Source organism: Pleurodeles waltl, chromosome 7, assembly GCF_031143425.1.
Source record: "Pleurodeles waltl isolate 20211129_DDA chromosome 7, aPleWal1.hap1.20221129, whole genome shotgun sequence".
NCBI lineage: Eukaryota > Metazoa > Chordata > Amphibia > Caudata > Salamandridae > Pleurodeles > Pleurodeles waltl.
The window spans coordinates 1139461232-1139477833 of NC_090446.1; the positions used below are offsets into that span (position 1 = coordinate 1139461232).

The following is a 16602-nucleotide window of genomic DNA, read 5'->3' on the forward strand; positions in this document are numbered from 1 at the left end:
TTGCATTGCACTGACCTGCTTCTCTGGTGCACCGTAGAGCTGTTCATACAGGGGTAGCACCTCCTCCACAAGCTTGTCCAGCTCGGCAGCTGACAAGGCAAGGGCCCTATCACCTGTAGGATTTGGCATGGTTGCTCCCAGAGGCAGTACACAGTAGCTCAGGTCGTGGAGGTCTTGCTGGCAGCAATGTCAGGAGTCAAGTGAGGGATTAAAGTATAAAGTGGCGGTCACGTCCACCACGTAAATGACTGTCACCGCCGGCAGACGTCATCATTGGCCCAGGTCTGCCAAAGGCAGCAATGTGTACTAATGGCAATGTCCACCACGGTTATGTCTGCCTACCGCCTTGACGACATCCGCCGGCAGGGTTACGTCACTTCCTGATGTCCAGTACAGTAGGTCAGGCAGCTGCCGTTTTAAGGCTCATCTATGTACGTTAAGGTTATGAAAGGTGCGTCACTGACTAGGAAACTTATTTATGACATTGTGTTAACTGCTGGCTTTATGCCAACATGTAGTAATGTGCATGTAATATGTGGAGGATGTTAAATTGATGTATCCTGAGTTATGTACATGAAATAGTATTGTCAGCAGAGTAATGCAAATCTGAAAATAGTATAGGTGTACCAAATATGTTAAACATGTTAAGTAAGTTGATGTGACTTTTACTGTCGGTTAGTTGATGTGAATTTTACTGTTGGTGACATGTGTCTCCATTTAAAGAACATGCTAGGGGACCAGGGACCTGGATGCAGTTATTAGCCAAATGTTGCCTAGGTATGTGCTGAGTACAAAGTTTTCACTGTTTTATGCAACAAAATGTAGAGTTCTCTGTGACATTGGTGTGATCATATTTATAATGCATTGATTGAGTCATACACATACATTTTGGTGTTGTTCCATATAGTTACTCTTGTGTGAGAAGAGCAAGACAACCTCCAGGATACCGTCCAGTAGCAGACCTGCAAACCATGGAGGAACAACATGTGAAACAAATATACCACCAGGATAGGCAGACAATCATGGATCTCTGTCGTCAGTTGGAGCCAGATCTGATGCCTGCCATTCGTAATCCCAAAAGAATACCTCCCATTGTACAAGTCATGCCAGTGCTACACTTCCTGGCCACTGGATCCTTTCAAAATACAGTGGTCCTAACTGCAGGAATGTCTCAGCCTATGTTCAGTGTGGTCTTGAAGGCTGTACTGGCTGCATTTTTTAAACATCTGGACAGCTACATCCGATTTCCACAACGTGAAGATTTGGCACATGTAAAGGCTGATTTTTATGCTTTGGGATACATTCCAGATGTGGTTGGAGCCATAGATGACACCCATGTAGCATTGGTTCCCCCAAATGCCAACAAACAGGTGTATAGGAACAGGAAAAACTTCCACTTCATCAATGTCCAAGTGGTCTGTTTGTCAGACTTCTACATATCACACGTTTGTGCAGAGTATCCTGGTTCAGTCAATGATGCCTTCATCATGCAGAACAGCAATATCCCACTGCTAATAACACAACAATACACAGAGAGAGCCTGGCTGGTTGGTATGTCATGTGTGTCTGTACCTTTTCTCTGCTACCAGATATGTGGATGTGCAAGATTAAAGTTTGGCTTGTTGTAACTATTCCTTACAGGGGACTGTAGCTACCCTACCCATCCTTGGTTATTGACACCAGTGAGGTACCCAACCATGCCAGGGGAAGTCCACTTCATTGAGGTCCATGGAAGGACAAAGCGTATCGTGGAGCGGACTTTTGGGCTCCTTAAGGAAAGATTTTCCAGCATTGATAAATCTGGAGGAGCCGTCGTCTACTTATCCAACAAAGTTTGTCTGCTGTATGCTCCACAACCTCGCCTGAGACGTCAAATACCAGTCCTACCAGATGAGGGGGAGCCAGCAGATCCTGTGGGTGGAAATGAGGTTTGCCATGTGAGGATGAGCATGATGAGGGTGAAGCTGGAGACATCAGGGCTGATCTCATCAATCAGTACTTCATCTGACTTAAAGTATGTGATGTGAAGTAATGAACATGATTCAGTGGGGTACTGGTGAGGTTAGGAATGCCAGATAAGGTTTTTATTTTGACCATAAGATAGCTCATAATTGGATCCAAAGCTCATTACTCTGATACACAAGCAGATTGGTGCATGGAGTTGTGTACAGACATGTTACTAACATAGTCTAATGTTATCACAATGCACAATCCAAGTCACATTTGTACATGTGATTGGCTGTGTAATGTACATGTTTCAATGTGACCTATACCTTATGTTTCTCAATTGCAGATTGAATGTTTGGCTCATCCTCATTTGGCAATATCAGACAGTATCACAGGCAGATTGGATTTGCAGACTGATATATATGATGTGAACATGGATTAAACCAGGTACTGTCTGTCATGAGATTTGTGGTGTGTGAGTTCTATGCCCATATTGTCAGGTCATTGGGATTGTAGTATCCTTTTTCACACCAAAGACCTGTTTGGTATTGGCGTTGGGGCCAATGGTGCCATGTGGGTCTTCATTTGTCTCTGACACATGTCATAATGTGGTATCCAGACCCTCTAACATCATAATGGTTTGTGTTGCATGAGAACTAACTTGTATTTAGCTGTCAGTGTGTTTCCACTTTGCAGACCAATGTGCATGTGTTTGAAGACTGACACAGGTGAGTGGCAGGCCTACAGATACCTGACCATGGTAAGTGCAAGCTTCCATGACTGGGGACATTAGTACTGATCTCTGTCTGTTACATGGGGTCTGTTATTTTGGGAACTATGATACGGGTATGTGATGAGGCTTTAGCTGATGAAGCATTGAACCAAAGTTTGCCTCTTGGCATTGTGAAACACTGACATGTCCCTAACTTCAGAAGTGTGCAAGTTTGTGGTTTATGACGCCTCTGCTAAAAATCAGAAGTTAGCAGCAGTACTTCACTATGTGGTCATTGGCATTTTCAAAATCTATATGTGGGAAGGGCAATAAAAGTGACTTCTGTCATGTATATTATACTTTGTCAATGCAATATCTAGAACCTTGTTAGACAGTACATGTGTAATGACAATGCCAAAGAAATTAGAGAGAAACATTTTAGTATAAGAGTCAGTATACATGGCAGTTGTATATGGTTGATAAATCACACTAACACATGATCTGTGGTTCAGATGCATTTATTGGGGAGTGCACAGCAAAATGAGTGATTAAACAAAAATAACACAAAGAAAACAGTGAAAGGTTCAGTCATCATCAGGGTAGCTGCACTACTATTTAGAAACACAAGTCCAGTGTCCTTATATCATAGGAAAATGGAGATAGGTTTCTGAACAGTGCCACCCAAGTGGAAGCAATCAGTAGATGTTCACCTCCTTCAGTAGTTTTGGTCTTGGTATCTGCTCCTCTTGGATATCTGGGTGAACGCCTATGTTTGCGGGGGTTCTTCAGCTACAGAGGTTGGGGTGTCTGAGGCATTCCGGTGTCTAAGGCATTTCCTTCCCCTGGCAGGGCCTCCATTCCACTATCTACCAATGAGGTAGAAGGGCCTGATGTTTCATTGTTAGTGGAAGAAGCCTGATGTTGAGTACAAAACCTAATCAGGGTGGTATTAATGTCTCTCAGAACTCCAGCAGTGGAAGCCAGGTTGACATTTTGGGCATGCCATTGCTGCATAACTTCTTGGTGGTTGTCCCTCTGCAGCTGTTGGATCTCCCCCATCATGGTCAGTACCAGGCCCATCATGCCATGGGAATGTTGGTAGGCTCCCAGGACTTGGGAGATAGTGTCATTGCCAGTTGTGTCCCTTGGAGCCCCGTCCTCTGGCCCACACCATCCCCTCCACGCACCCTACCTGCACGTGCCTGTGCCCCTGGCACAGTATGCCCACTCCCACTTGTGGCAGGTCCATTGTTGTCCGGGTGACAACAGGAAACTCAGGTACCTGAACTGGGAGCACACAATGGAAGGCGCTGTCCTTGGGACACAGGTTTGGGGGAAATGGTTGCCTGTGATGTGGATGCAACAGGGCTGGGTGAAGTTGATGTGGGCAGGGTGAGGCTCGCAGTAATTGACTGGCCAGGTGTCCCTGATGGGCCATCTTTGTCCTCAGTGTCCAAACATCAAGAGGTGTTTTCCTCACTGGGGCCTTCATCCAGAGGGGTAATGTCAGTCTCTGGTGTCCTCTCCATGGTGACTATGGCAAGGTTACCTGTAGGAGAAGTCGAACACACAGTTGCTGTAAGTGATGCAACATGTGATGTTTAACTTTGGCTATTAGACATGCCTTTACATGATCTCCTTATATGATAATGACAGCTCCTTCCAAATCTTGGTTAGAGCAATTTGGGATACAGAGATTTGCAATTGCATACACCATGCTCCAAGCTCTTGGGAGTATGTTGGTGGTAAGATGACTGTTGATTCCCTCATATCTTGTCTGAGCAAAGACATGACAATGTACATTTATTTATCTCATAGTAAGGTATATGACATGATTGAGTCAACTAACAGCTGGACAATGCACAATGATGACAGAGCTGGCCAACAGTTTGGGAGTTACCATTTAACCTGATCCTCTGTATGGATGTACTGCAAGTACATCCAGTTTCCCATATAGTTTGCCCCACCCCAGGCAAGTAAAATACATTGGTGGTCATTACAACCCTGGCGGATGGTGTTAAAGCGGCGGTAAGACCGCCAACAGGCCGGCAGAAAAAAAATGGAATTACGAACGTGGCGGAAACCGCCAACAAAGACAGCCACTTTAACACTCCGACCGCCACGGTGGTACAAACAAACAGCATGGCGGTCACCGCTAACAGACAGGCGGAGGACAATGTACCGCCCACAGTATCACAACCTACCAATCCGCCACCTTTTCCGGGGCGGATTCACCGTGAACAAAAACATGGCGGAAACAGGACTTCGAAGGGAAAACGCTCACCTCTACACATCCCACGAGGAACCAGGACGCCATGGAACCAGAGCTGCACATTTTCCCTGCCCTTATCTTCTTGCTCCTCTATCAGGAGCACAAACACCGGCGGCGAAGACCACAGTGAGTACTGCACCTACGACACAGGGGAGGGGGGAGGGAAAAAACAGGGACACACACACACACAACACGCAACACCCCCACCCTCACCCACTACAACACACACACTAATACAGCATGATACATTACAGTTACACCCCCTAAGCCCCCCGGAAGAATGCAAAGACAAAAGGAAATGAGTGTAACCATTGTAATATATTAAAATCCAGTACGCAAAAATATATATACACTATTAACAAATATATATACACCAAGAATAGTAGTCCAGGTATTGCTCCGTTGAAGTCCGTGGAACACTGGGCCCACACGGCATGGGTGAGGCCCACACTCAATTCCCGAACATGACGGAGAGAACACTGCAGGGGCATCAGATAGCAATAAAACAGGCACCTCAGGGGGGAGGGAAAGGGGGGGCACCTCAGCCGGTTGAGTGCACAACGCCAAATCCACGAGGGAGCCCCATGCCCACTGTTCAATCCTGGGGAGTGCAAAGCCACAGTCTCTCAAGTCTCTACAGTGGGTGGTTTGCCCACTGTTCAGTCCTGGGGAGTGCAAAGCCACAGTCTCTCAAGTCTCTACAGTGGGTGGTTTGCCCACTGTTCAATCCTGGGGAGTGCAAAGCCACAGTCTCTCAAGTCTCTACAGTGGGTGGTTTGCCCACTATTCAATCCTGGGGAGTGCAAAGCCACAGTCTCTCAAGTGGATAACAGCCTCCACTGGTTCTGGAGGGGGCTTTGTGCCCAGAGTGCTTCATTCTGCCAAGGACTGAGGTAGTGGATGTAAATCTCCACTGGTTCTGGAGGGGGCTTTGTGCCCAGAGTGCTTCATCCTGCCAAGGACTGAGGTAGTGGATGTAAATCTCCACTGGTTCTGGAGGGGGCTTTGTGCCCAGAGTGCTTCATCCTGCCAAGGACTGAGGTAGTGGATGCCTTTCTCCACTGGTTCTGGATGGGGCTTTGTGCCCAGAGTGCTTCATCAAGCCAAGGACAGAGTTAGTGGATGTAAATCTCCACTGGTTCTGGAGGGGACTTTGTGCCCAGAGTGCTTCATCCTGCCAAGGACAGAGGTAGTGGATGTAAATCTCCACTGGTTCTGGAGGGGGCTTTGAGCCCAGAGTGCTTCATCCTACCAAGGACAGAGGTAGTGGATGCCTTTCTCCACTGGTTCTGGAGGGGGCTTTGTGCCCAGAGTGCTTCATCCTGCCAAGGACTGAGGTAGTGGATGTAAATCTCCACTGGTTCTGGAGGGGGCTTTGTGCCTAGAGTGCTTCATCCTGCCAAGGACAGAGGTAGTGGATGCCTTTCTCCACTGGTTCTGGGTGGGGCTTTGTGCCCAGAGTGCTTCATCCTGCCAAGGACAGAGGTAGTGGATGTAAATCTCCACTGGTTCTGGAGGGGGCTTTGTGCCCAGAGTGCTTCATCCTGCCAAGGACTGAGGTAGTGGATGTAAATCTCCACTGGTTTTGGAGGGGGCTTTGTGCCCAGAGTGCTTCATCCTGCCAAGGACTGAGGTAGTGGATGCCTTTCTCCACTGGTTCTGGATGGGGCTTTGTGCCCAGAGTGCTTCATCATGCCAAGGACAGAGGTAGTGGATGTAAATCTCCACTGGTTCTGGAGGGGGCTTTGTGCCCAGAGTGCTTCATCCTGCCAAGGGCAGAGGTAGTGGATGTAAATCTCCACTGGTTCTGGAGGGGGCTTTGTGCCCAGAGTGCTTCATCCTGCCAAGGACAGAGGTAGTGGATGTAAATCTCCACTGGTTCTGGAGGGGGCTTTGTGCCCAGAGTGCTTCATCCTGCCAAGGACAGAGGTAGTGGATGTAAATCTCCACTGGTTCTGGAGGGGGCTTTGTGCCCAGAGTGCATCATCCTGCCAAGGACTGAGGTAGTGGATGTAAATCTCCACTGGTTTTGGAGGGGGCTTTGTGCCCAGAGTGCTTCATCCTGCCAAGGACTGAGGTAGTGGATGCCTTTCTCCACTGGTTCTGGAGGGGGCTTTGTGCCCAGAGTGCTTCATCCTGCCAAGGACAGAGGTAGTGGATGTAAATCTCCACTGGTTCTGGAGGGGGCTTTGTGCCCAGAGTGCATCATCCTGCCAAGGACTGAGGTAGTGGATGTAAATCTCCACTGGTTTTGGAGGGGGCTTTGTGCCCAGAGTGCTTCATCCTGCCAAGGACTGAGGTAGTGGATGCCTTTCTCCACTGGTTCTGGATGGGGCTTTGTGCCCAGAGTGCTTCATCATGCCAAGGGCAGAGGTAGTGGATGTAAATCTCCACTGGTTCTGGATGGGGCTTTGTGCCCAGAGTGCTTCATCATGCCAAGGACAGAGTTAGTGGATGTAAATCTCCACTGGTTCTGGAGGGGGCTTTGTGCCCAGAATGCTTCATCCTGCCAAGGACAGAGGTAGTGGATGCCTTTCGCCACTGGTTCTGGAGGGGGCTTTGTGCCCAGAGTGCTTCATCCTGCCAAGGACAGAGGTAGTGGATGTAAATCTCCACTGGTTCTGGAGGGGGCTTTGTGCCCAGAGTGCTTCATCCTGCCAAGGACAGAGGTAGTGGATGCCTTTCTCCACTGGTTCTGGAGGGGGCTTTGTGCCCAGAGTGCTTCATCCTGCCAAGGTCAGAGGTAGTGGATGTAAATCTCCACTGGTTCTGGAGGGGGCTTTGTGCCCAGAGTGCTTCATCCTGCCAAGGACAGAGGTAGTGGATATAAATCTCCACTGGTTTTGGAGGGGGCTTTGTGCCCAGAGTGCTTCATCCTGCCAAGGACTGAGGTAGTGGATGCCTTTCTCCACTGGTTCTGGATGGGGCTTTGTGCCCAGAGTGCTTCATCCTGCCAAGGACAGAGGTAGTGGATGTAAATCTCCACTGGTTCTGCAGGGGGCTTTGTGCCCAGAGTGCTTCATCCTGCCAAGGACTGAGGTAGTGGATGCCTTTCTCCACTGGTTCTGGAGGGGGCTTTGTGCCCAGAGTGCTTCATCCTGCCAAGGGCAGAGGTAGTGGATGTAAATCTCCACTGGTTCTGGATGGGGCTTTGTGCCCAGAGTGCTTCATCATGCCAAGGACAGAGGTAGTGGATGTAAATCTCCACTGGTTCTGGAGGGGGCTTTGTGCCCAGAGTGCTTCATCCTGCCAAGGACAGAGGTAGTGGATGCCTTTCTCCACTGGTTCTGGAGGGGGCTTTGTGCCCAGAGTGCTTCATCCTGCCAAGGACAGAGGTAGTGGATGTAAATCTCCACTGGTTCTGGAGGGGGCTTTGTGCCCAGAGTGCTTCATCCTGCCAAGGACAGAGGTAGTGGATGCCTTTCTCCACTGGTTCTGGAGGGGGCTTTGTGCCCAGACTGCTTCATCCTGCCAAGGACAGAGGTAGTGGATGTAAATCTCCACTGGTTCTAGAGGGGGCTTTGTGCCCAGAGTGCTTCATCCTGCCAAGGTCTGAGGTAGTGGAAGTAAATCTCCACTGGTTTTGGAGGGGGCTTTGTGCCCAGAGTGCTTCATCCTGCCAAGGACAGAGGTAGTGGATGTAAATCTCCACTGGTTCTGGAGGGGGCTTTGTGCCCAGAGTGCTTCATCCTGCCAAGGACAGAGGTAGTGGATGCCTTTCTCCACTGGTTCTGGAGGGGGCTTTGTGCCCAGAGTGCTTCATCCTGCCAAGGACTGAGGTAGTGGATGTAAATCTCCACTGGTTTTGGAGGGGGCTTTGTGCCCAGAGTGCTTCATCCTGCCAAGGACTGAGGTAGTGGATGCCTTTCTCCACTGGTTCTGGATGGGGCTTTGTGCCCAGAGTGCTTCATCCTGCCAAGGACAGAGGTAGTGGATGTAAATCTCCACTGGTTCTGGAGGGGGCTTTGTGCCCAGAGTGCTTCATCCTGCCAAGGACAGAGGTAGTGGATGCCTTTCTCCACTGGTTCTGGAGGGGGCTTTGTGCCCAGAGTGCTTCATCCTGCCAAGGGCAGAGGTAGTGGATGTAAATCTCCACTGGTTCTGGATGGGGCTTTGTGCCCAGAGTGCTTCATCATGCCAAGGACAGAGGTAGTAGATGTAAATCTCCGCTGGTTCTGGAGGGGGCTTTGTGCCCAGAGTGCTTCATCCTGCCAAGGACAGAGGTAGTGGATGCCTTTCTCCACTGGTTCTGGAGGGGGCTTTGTGCCCAGAGTGCTTCATCCTGCCAAGGACAGAGGTAGTGGATGTAAATCTCCACTGGGTCTGGAGGGGGCTTTATGCCCAGAGTGCTTCATCCTGCCAAGGACAGAGGTAGTGGATGCCTTTCTCCACTGGTTCTGGAGGGGGCTTTGTGCCCAGAGTGCTTCATCCTGCCAAGGACAGAGGTAGTGGATGTAAATCTCCACTGGTTCTGGAGGGGGCTTTGTGCCCAGAGTGCTTCATCCTGCCAAGGACTGAGGTAGTGGATGTAAATCTCCACTGGTTTTGGAGGGGGCTTTGTGCCCAGAGTGCTTCATCCTGCCAAGGACTGAGGTAGTGGATGCCTTTCTCCACTGGTTCTGGATGTGGCTTTGTGCCCAGAGTGCTTCATCATGCCAAGGACAGAGGTAGTGGATGTAAATCTCCACTGGTTCTGGAGGGGGCTTTGTGCCCAGAGTGCTTCATCCTGCCAAGGGCAGAGGTAGTGGATGTAAATCTCCACTGGTTCTGGAGGGGGCTTTGTGCCCAGAGTGCTTCATCCTGCCAAGGACAGAGGTAGTGGATGCCTTTCTCCACTGGTTCTGGAGGGGGCTTTGTGCCCAGAGTGCTTCATCCTGCTAGTGGCGGACACAGTAGCGTCAGTGCCCTTGGCGCTCATGGGCCAGCGGTGCTTGTGGTGGTGGTGTCCTTGGCAGCGGTGCTTGTGGCGGAGGTGTCCTGTTCAGCGGTGCTTGTGGCGGCGGTGTCCTGTTCAGCGGTGCTTGTGGCGGCGGTGTCCTGTTCAGCGGTGCTTGTGGCAGCGGTGTCGTGTTCAGCGGTGCTTGTTGCAGCGGGGTCCTTTGCAGTGACTCAGCTGCTGGCGGTCCTGTCTGGCCCAGCGGGGCTAGTGCTGGTGGACTTTTCTGGCCTAGCGGGGCTGGTGCTGGCGCTCCTGTCTGGCCCAGCAGGGCTGGTGCTGGCGGTCCTTTCTTGCGGTCCTTTCTGGCCCAGCGGGGCTGGTGCTGGCGGTCCTTTCTGGCCCAGCGGGGCTGGTGTTGGCGGTCCTGTCTGGCCCAGCGGGGCTGGTGTTGGCGGTCCTGTCTGGCCCAGCGGGGCTGCTGCTGGCGGTCCTTTCTGGCCCAGCGGGGCTGGTGCTGGCCGTGCTTTCTGGCCCAGCTGGGCTGATGGCGGTCCTTTCTGGCCCAGCGGGGCTGACGGCGGTGGCCTCCTGGGCAGCGGGGCTGATGGTGGTGGCCTCCTGGGCAGCGGGGCTGATGGCGGTGGCCTCCTGGGCAGCGGGGCTGATGGCGGTGGCCTCCTGGGCAGCGGGGTTGATGGCGGTGGCCTCCTGGGCAGCGGGGTTGATGGCGGTGGCCTCCTGGGCAGCGGGGATGATGGTGGTTGCCTCCTGGGCAGCGGGGATGATGGCGGTTGCCTCCTGGGCAGCGGGGCTGATGGCGGTCTTCTCCGGCCAACTTTTGATGCTTTTGATGCTTGACAGGTGGGGGACTGTCCGTGCTGTGGCTCCTTGCCACAGGGGACGTGTGAATGGTAGTGGGGTTGGTGACTGCACGTGAGCGGGGTGTGGTGGTGTGTGTGCTGGTCATGGAAGTAGTGGATGTAGATGTAGTGCATGCAGGTGTGAGTGGAGACGAGACTGGGAGGGTGGAGGGAGACGAGGAGGAGGGGGACACAGTGGAGGCAGTGGATGTTGGTGTGTCTGCATGTGTGTGATGCTTACGTGAGTGCCTGTGGGATGTGTGGTGCTTATGTTTGCCAGAGCTTCCCTTGTGTGTTGACGTGTGTGCATGCTGGTCTGATGGTGTTCTTGGGGTAGGCTGAGGTACAGGGGTGTGGGTCTGGGTGGAGGAAGTTGGAGGGGGGAGGCTAGAGACAGGGACAATAGCTGCCATCAGTGCTGAGGCCAGAGTCTGAAAAGCTCGCTGAAGGGCTACCTGACCAGAATGAATGTCCTCCAGGAATGTATTTGTTTGTTGCAACTGCCTCTCTACACCCTGGATGGCATTCGAAATGGTAGACTGCCCAACAGTGAGGGACCTGAGGAGGTCAATGGCCTCCTCACTGAGGGCAGCAGGGGTGACTGGAGCAGGGCCTGAGGTGCCTGGGGCGAAGGTGATGCCCACCCTCCTGGGTGAGCGGGCACGGGACAAAGGCTGAGGGGCTGCTGGGAGGGCGGTGCTGGTAGGGTGGGTGGCGGCTGTACCTGTAGATGTGGGGGGCACAGATGTGGCGGCCACCACAAGGGAGCTCCCATCAGAGGATGAGTCCGTATCACTGGTCTCAGCTCCTGTCACCGCTGTGGAGCTCCCCTCGCCCTCCGTCCCACCGGTGAATTCCGAGTCCATAGTCTCGCCCTCCAGAGCCATGTGGGATGCAGCTCCCTCCTGCTCCGGTGCCACTGCTCCTCCGCCTGATGATGCTAATGCACACAAGAACAGGGAGACCACAAAGAGGGGGGGGACGACAGAAGAAAGACATGTTGAGTGCATGCATTACCGCTACCGTTGGCGGACACGACAGACACAGAAGCCCCCTGCACTACGCCGCGCACTTGGGGTCCACTGTTCAATCCCTGGGACATGGCCTACAAGGCTATGGCTGACATCTGGCCGACATCTGCACACATGGATGTCACAGGAGCCTGACTAGGTGTAGTTGGCACTGAACACAGGTGGGGTGGGGTGGCACAGGGTCTGCCAGAAGAAGGGGACCTAACTAACACACTCGCCCTGGCCTAGGGAAACCCAGAGCGCACCTCCCCCACCCAGACACCTCCACTGCACGCTGAATCAGCTGAATGAGTGTGTACTCACCCCCTTGTGGCTGCTGTGATGCCCTCAAGCGCCCATCCAACCCCGGGTACGCCACCGCCAGGATCCTGAACATCAGGGGGGTCATGGTGCGACGGGCACCCCTCCCACGTTGGGAGGCCATCCCTAGCTGGGCCTCTGCCGTCTTCTTGCTCCAGCGGCGAATGGCCTCCCATCTCTTACGGCAGTGGGTGCTCCGTCTGTGATAGACCCCCAGCGTCCGGACGTCCTTGGCGATGGCCCGCCAAACATCCTTCTTCTGGTGGGCGCTGACCTACAGTAATTGTACCGGGGAAAAAGAAAAGTTATTGCCAACTGCACCGTCACAGTCATTGGCCCCCATACCCTTTCCCCAGACGCACGAGCCATTGTCTCTTCCAGACTGAGGTCACAGCAGCACTTGCAGTGTAGGTCCTCTCCTGTCGAAGATCAGGTATTGAGTGATTCAACAGATAGAAAATGGCGGTCATGTCCGCGGCGGTGCGTACTGTCACCGCCAGCGTACATCTTCATTGGCTCCTGGGACCCATAGGGTCCAATGTTAACCAATGCAGAATTGCGCTGCGGTCTTCGAGTGCTTACCGCGACAGTGTACAATGTCAGAGCAGTTACCTCACATCCCATTGTCCCACTTTACAGGTCAGGCAGCTGCCATTTCAGGGGCCCACATGGCTTAATTTTTAACTGCGTCACACATACCTAGGCCTTGCCTCAACACTCATACATGCAAATTTCGGATTATGAATCGTGTTCTGTGTAAGCTGTGGGTACGTACCTCTGAGTTGGCTGACTATGTGCTCGGTGTTGTGCTTCATAGGCACCGTCCGCTGGGACATGTGAGGAGATGGCGGAGTCCTCCGGTGTACAGACCGCTGGTGGACCTGTCGACAATGGAGGAAAGACATGTGATCATCACCTACAGGCTTGATCGTGCCACAATCCTGGAACTGTGTGCCCAGTTGGAGCCAGACCTGATGTCAGCTATCCGCCATCCCACAGGAATCCCCCCTCTAGTGTAGGTGCTGTCAGTACTCCATTTCTTGCAAGTGTGTCATTTCAAACAACAGTGGCCATAGCATCAGGGATGTCCCATCCTATGTTTTCCAACGTGTTGTCCAGAGTGTTGTCTGTCCTGCTGAAACACATGCGGAGCTACATCGTTTTCCCTCAGGTGGAGGATTTGCCTACAGTGAAAGGTGATTTCTATGCCCTGGGACATATCCCCAACATCATAGGTGCCATTGATGGGACACATGTGGCTTTGGTCCCCCACCCCGCAGGAGTGAACAGGGGTACAGAAACCGGAAGAGTTATCATTCGATGAATGTGCAGATGGTGTGTTTGGCCGACCAGTACATCTCCCATGTTAATGCCAAATTCCCTGGCTCAGTGCATGACGCTTACATCCTGCGGAATAGCAGTATCCCTTATGAGATGGGGCAACTCCAGAGGCCCCGTGTGTGGCTATTAGGTGAGCACCTGGAAGCAACTCAGTGGGAATAGTTGTCTGGGGATATCCCTACAGGTTAGTGTGTGTCTAACAGTTGTCCCTCACCATTTGCAGGTGACTCTGGTTACCCCAACCTGTCATGGCTACTGACCCCAGTGAGGAATCCCAGGACAAGGGCAGAGGAACGCTACAATGAGGCCCATGGGTGAACTCGGAGGATTATAGAGTGGACCTTCGGCCTCCTGAAGGCCAGGTTCAGGTGCCTCCATATGACAGGTGGATCCCTATTCTACTCACCAAAGAAGGTGTGCCAGATCATCGTGGCCTGCTGTATGCTTCACAACTTAGCTTTGCGACGACAGGTGCCTTTTCTGCAGGAGGATGGTCCAGATGGGGGTGTTGTGGCAGCTGTGGAGCCTGTGGACAGTGAAGACGAGGAAGCAGAAGAAGAGGACATCGACAACAGGAACTCGGTGATCCTGCAATACTTCCATTGAGACACAGGTAAGAATACAAACCTGCCTACTACATGTACTTTAACACTACTACCTCTCTACTGTCTGTCGTTTTCACCCAGTGTATGGTCACTGAGTTGTCACTTTCCCTTACGATTTCACAGCTGTGGGTCCCACTGTGTGACATCTGCTTTGTTTCCTCATGGATTAGAGCTGTGTGACATAGGTATGTTGACATTACAATTGAAAGAGCATTTTGACACTGTAATTGCTAATACACTATTTCGACATCACAGACAGACTCCAGATTGTTTTGTGCTTTAAGGGTGTTTATTTAAGTGCTCAATATTGGAGGGTGCTGTAAAATAGTGAGGGGTGATGGTGGAGGAATGTCCATGGCAGAGTCCAGTCTATTAGTCTCACAGGTGCATTGCCCAAATGGGCATAGGAAGTGGAGCTGGAGCAGTTTGAGGATGGACAGGGTGACAAGGTGGGACAGAAGGATGACAATCAGGGGGTCTCATTTCTTGGCGGGGGTCTTGGCATCGTTCTCTGTCTTTGTCCTGGATCTCAGGGACCGTTTGCGGGGTGGTTCTCCCTCTGCAGGGGGTGGGGTGCTGGTGTGGTGGTCCTGTGGCTGTGCCTCCTGTCCACTAGCACCGGCGGAGGTGGTGGGCAGTTCATTGTCCAGGCTAGTGTCAGGGGCCCCTTGTTGTGCCACAGTGTCCCTCCTGGCGTTGAGGACTTCCTTCAGCACCCCTACGATGGTGCCCAGGGTGGAACTGATGGATCTGAGTTCCTCCCTGAAGCCCAAATACTGTTCCTCCTGCAACCGGTGGGTCTCCTGAAACTTGGCCAGTACCGTTGCCATCGTCTCCTGGGAATGGTGGTAGGCTCCCATGATGTTGGAGAGGGCCTCGTGGAGAGTGGGTTCCCTGGGCCGGTCCTCCCCCTGTCGCACAGCAGCCCTCCCAGTTCCCCTGTGTTCCTGGGCCTCTATCCCCTGGACCGTGTGCCCACTGCCACTGCCCCCAGGTCCCTGTTGTTGTTGGGGTGGTGGGTTATCCTGGGTTCCCTGTAGTGGTGGACACACTGCTGATTGACGTGTCCTGGAGACAGAGGTATGGGCCCGCTGGGAGGGTGCTGTGCTGGTGTTTCCAGAGGGGGGAAGCTCTATGGTGGCCTGTGCCAGTGTGAGGGGAACCGACTGTCCCGAGGTCCCATATGGGCCGGGCTGGTCATCTAGATCCAGTTGGACAGAGCTGCTGTCATCACTGTGGGCCTCTTCTGTTGGTGGTGTGGACATGTGTGGACCCTCCTGTCCAGTGACGTTGGGTAGGGGCCCTGCAGGGGTATAAAAGGATGTTTATTGCATCTGTGTGTGCCATGGTGTGCAATGGGTGGGTGACCGTGTACCCCAGTGCTTGCATTCCTGTGTGGGACCTTGTGTGATGGTGGTTTAGGGGGGTGTATGGGTATGTGCAGTGGCCATGCTTTGGTGATGGGTGTCCTTGCTTTGTTTTTGCATGCAGGGCTTGGTGTTGGGATGTGTGGTTTGTGATATTGGGATATTTGTGAGGAGTTGGAGTGATGGGGTTGAGGCGAGGGTGGAGGTATGTGATGGCATGCAGGTAGGGTGGGGGATATAGTAGTAACGCATTGCCTTACCACAGTCCATTCCTACATCTACTCCTGCGAGGCCCTCAGGATGCAGAATCGCCAAGACTTGCTCCTCCCATGTTGTTAGTTGTGGGGGAGGAGGTGGGGGTCCGCCGCCAGTCCGCTGAACCGCAAGGTGGTGTCTTGAGACCACGGAACGCACCTTCCCCCGTAGGTCGTTCCACCTCTTCCTGATGTCATCCCTATTTCTTGGGTGCTGTCCCACTGCGTTAACCCTGTCCACTATTCTTCGCCATAGCTCCATCTTCCTAGCTATGGAGGTGTGCTGCACCTGTGATCCGAATAGCTGTGGCTCTACCCAGACGATTTCCTCCACCATGACCCTGAGCTCCTCCTCAGAGAACCTGGGGTGTCTTTGCCGTGCCATGGGGTAGTGTGGGTGATGTGTGGGGTGGTGTGTGTGGTGATAAGTGGCGTGATATTTAGTGGTGTGGTGTGTTGTGTGAGGTGCGTGGAAGTTATGTGGGTGATGGTATTGTGTGCCTGTGGATGCTTGGTAGTAGTTTGTAGTGTCTCTCTCTGGCCTTCTTTCGGTATTTTGGTCGTAGGGGTTTGTGGGTGATGTGGGTGTGAGTTTTATATTGTAATGGGTGTGTGGGAGTGGTGTGGGCATGTGTATCAGGTGTGTGTATTTCGAATTGTCCAATGTGGCAGTGTGTGATGGGTTCTTTATCCCGGGTTGAAGGGATATTGGATTAAGGCGACAGACGCGTGCTCAAGGGTTTAAGGAGTTTATTTCGGTCCGGGTCTAGGGTGAATTCATCATCTTCACCAAATGACAGGGTTGATATAGTCTTTCAACAAAATTTAATAAGAGTCCCTTTTTTTGTTTTATCTTCTCTTTTAGGCTTCTGATAAGGTTCGGGTGGTGTCTGGTCCAGCTTTAAGGAGTTCCGATCTTCCCGTATGTCAGCGGCCCAGGCTCCCCAAAATAAAGAAGAAAAGAATACAGGTAAGTGGAAATTAAATATTTGTAAAGGGTTGTTTAGGTTTAGTAGGTTGGTGAGGGTCGGCGG

At 52.2% G+C, this 16602-nt stretch overlaps 1 protein-coding gene across 2 annotated transcripts in view; it reads left to right on the forward strand.

The window, feature by feature from the left end:
* TEN1 (TEN1 subunit of CST complex) overlaps positions 1–16602 on the forward strand; it is a 137251-nt gene that overhangs the window by 101454 nt on the left and 19195 nt on the right. Inside the window, exon 1 of one of the 2 annotated variants that reach the window (XM_069200200.1) lies at positions 16434–16538. The exons of the other annotated variant lie outside the window; for it this stretch is intronic. The gene's annotated coding sequence lies outside the window, so the exon portion shown is untranslated. Of the gene's footprint in view, positions 1–16433; positions 16539–16602 lie in introns of those variants that run through there. 2 annotated transcript variants of the gene reach the window in all.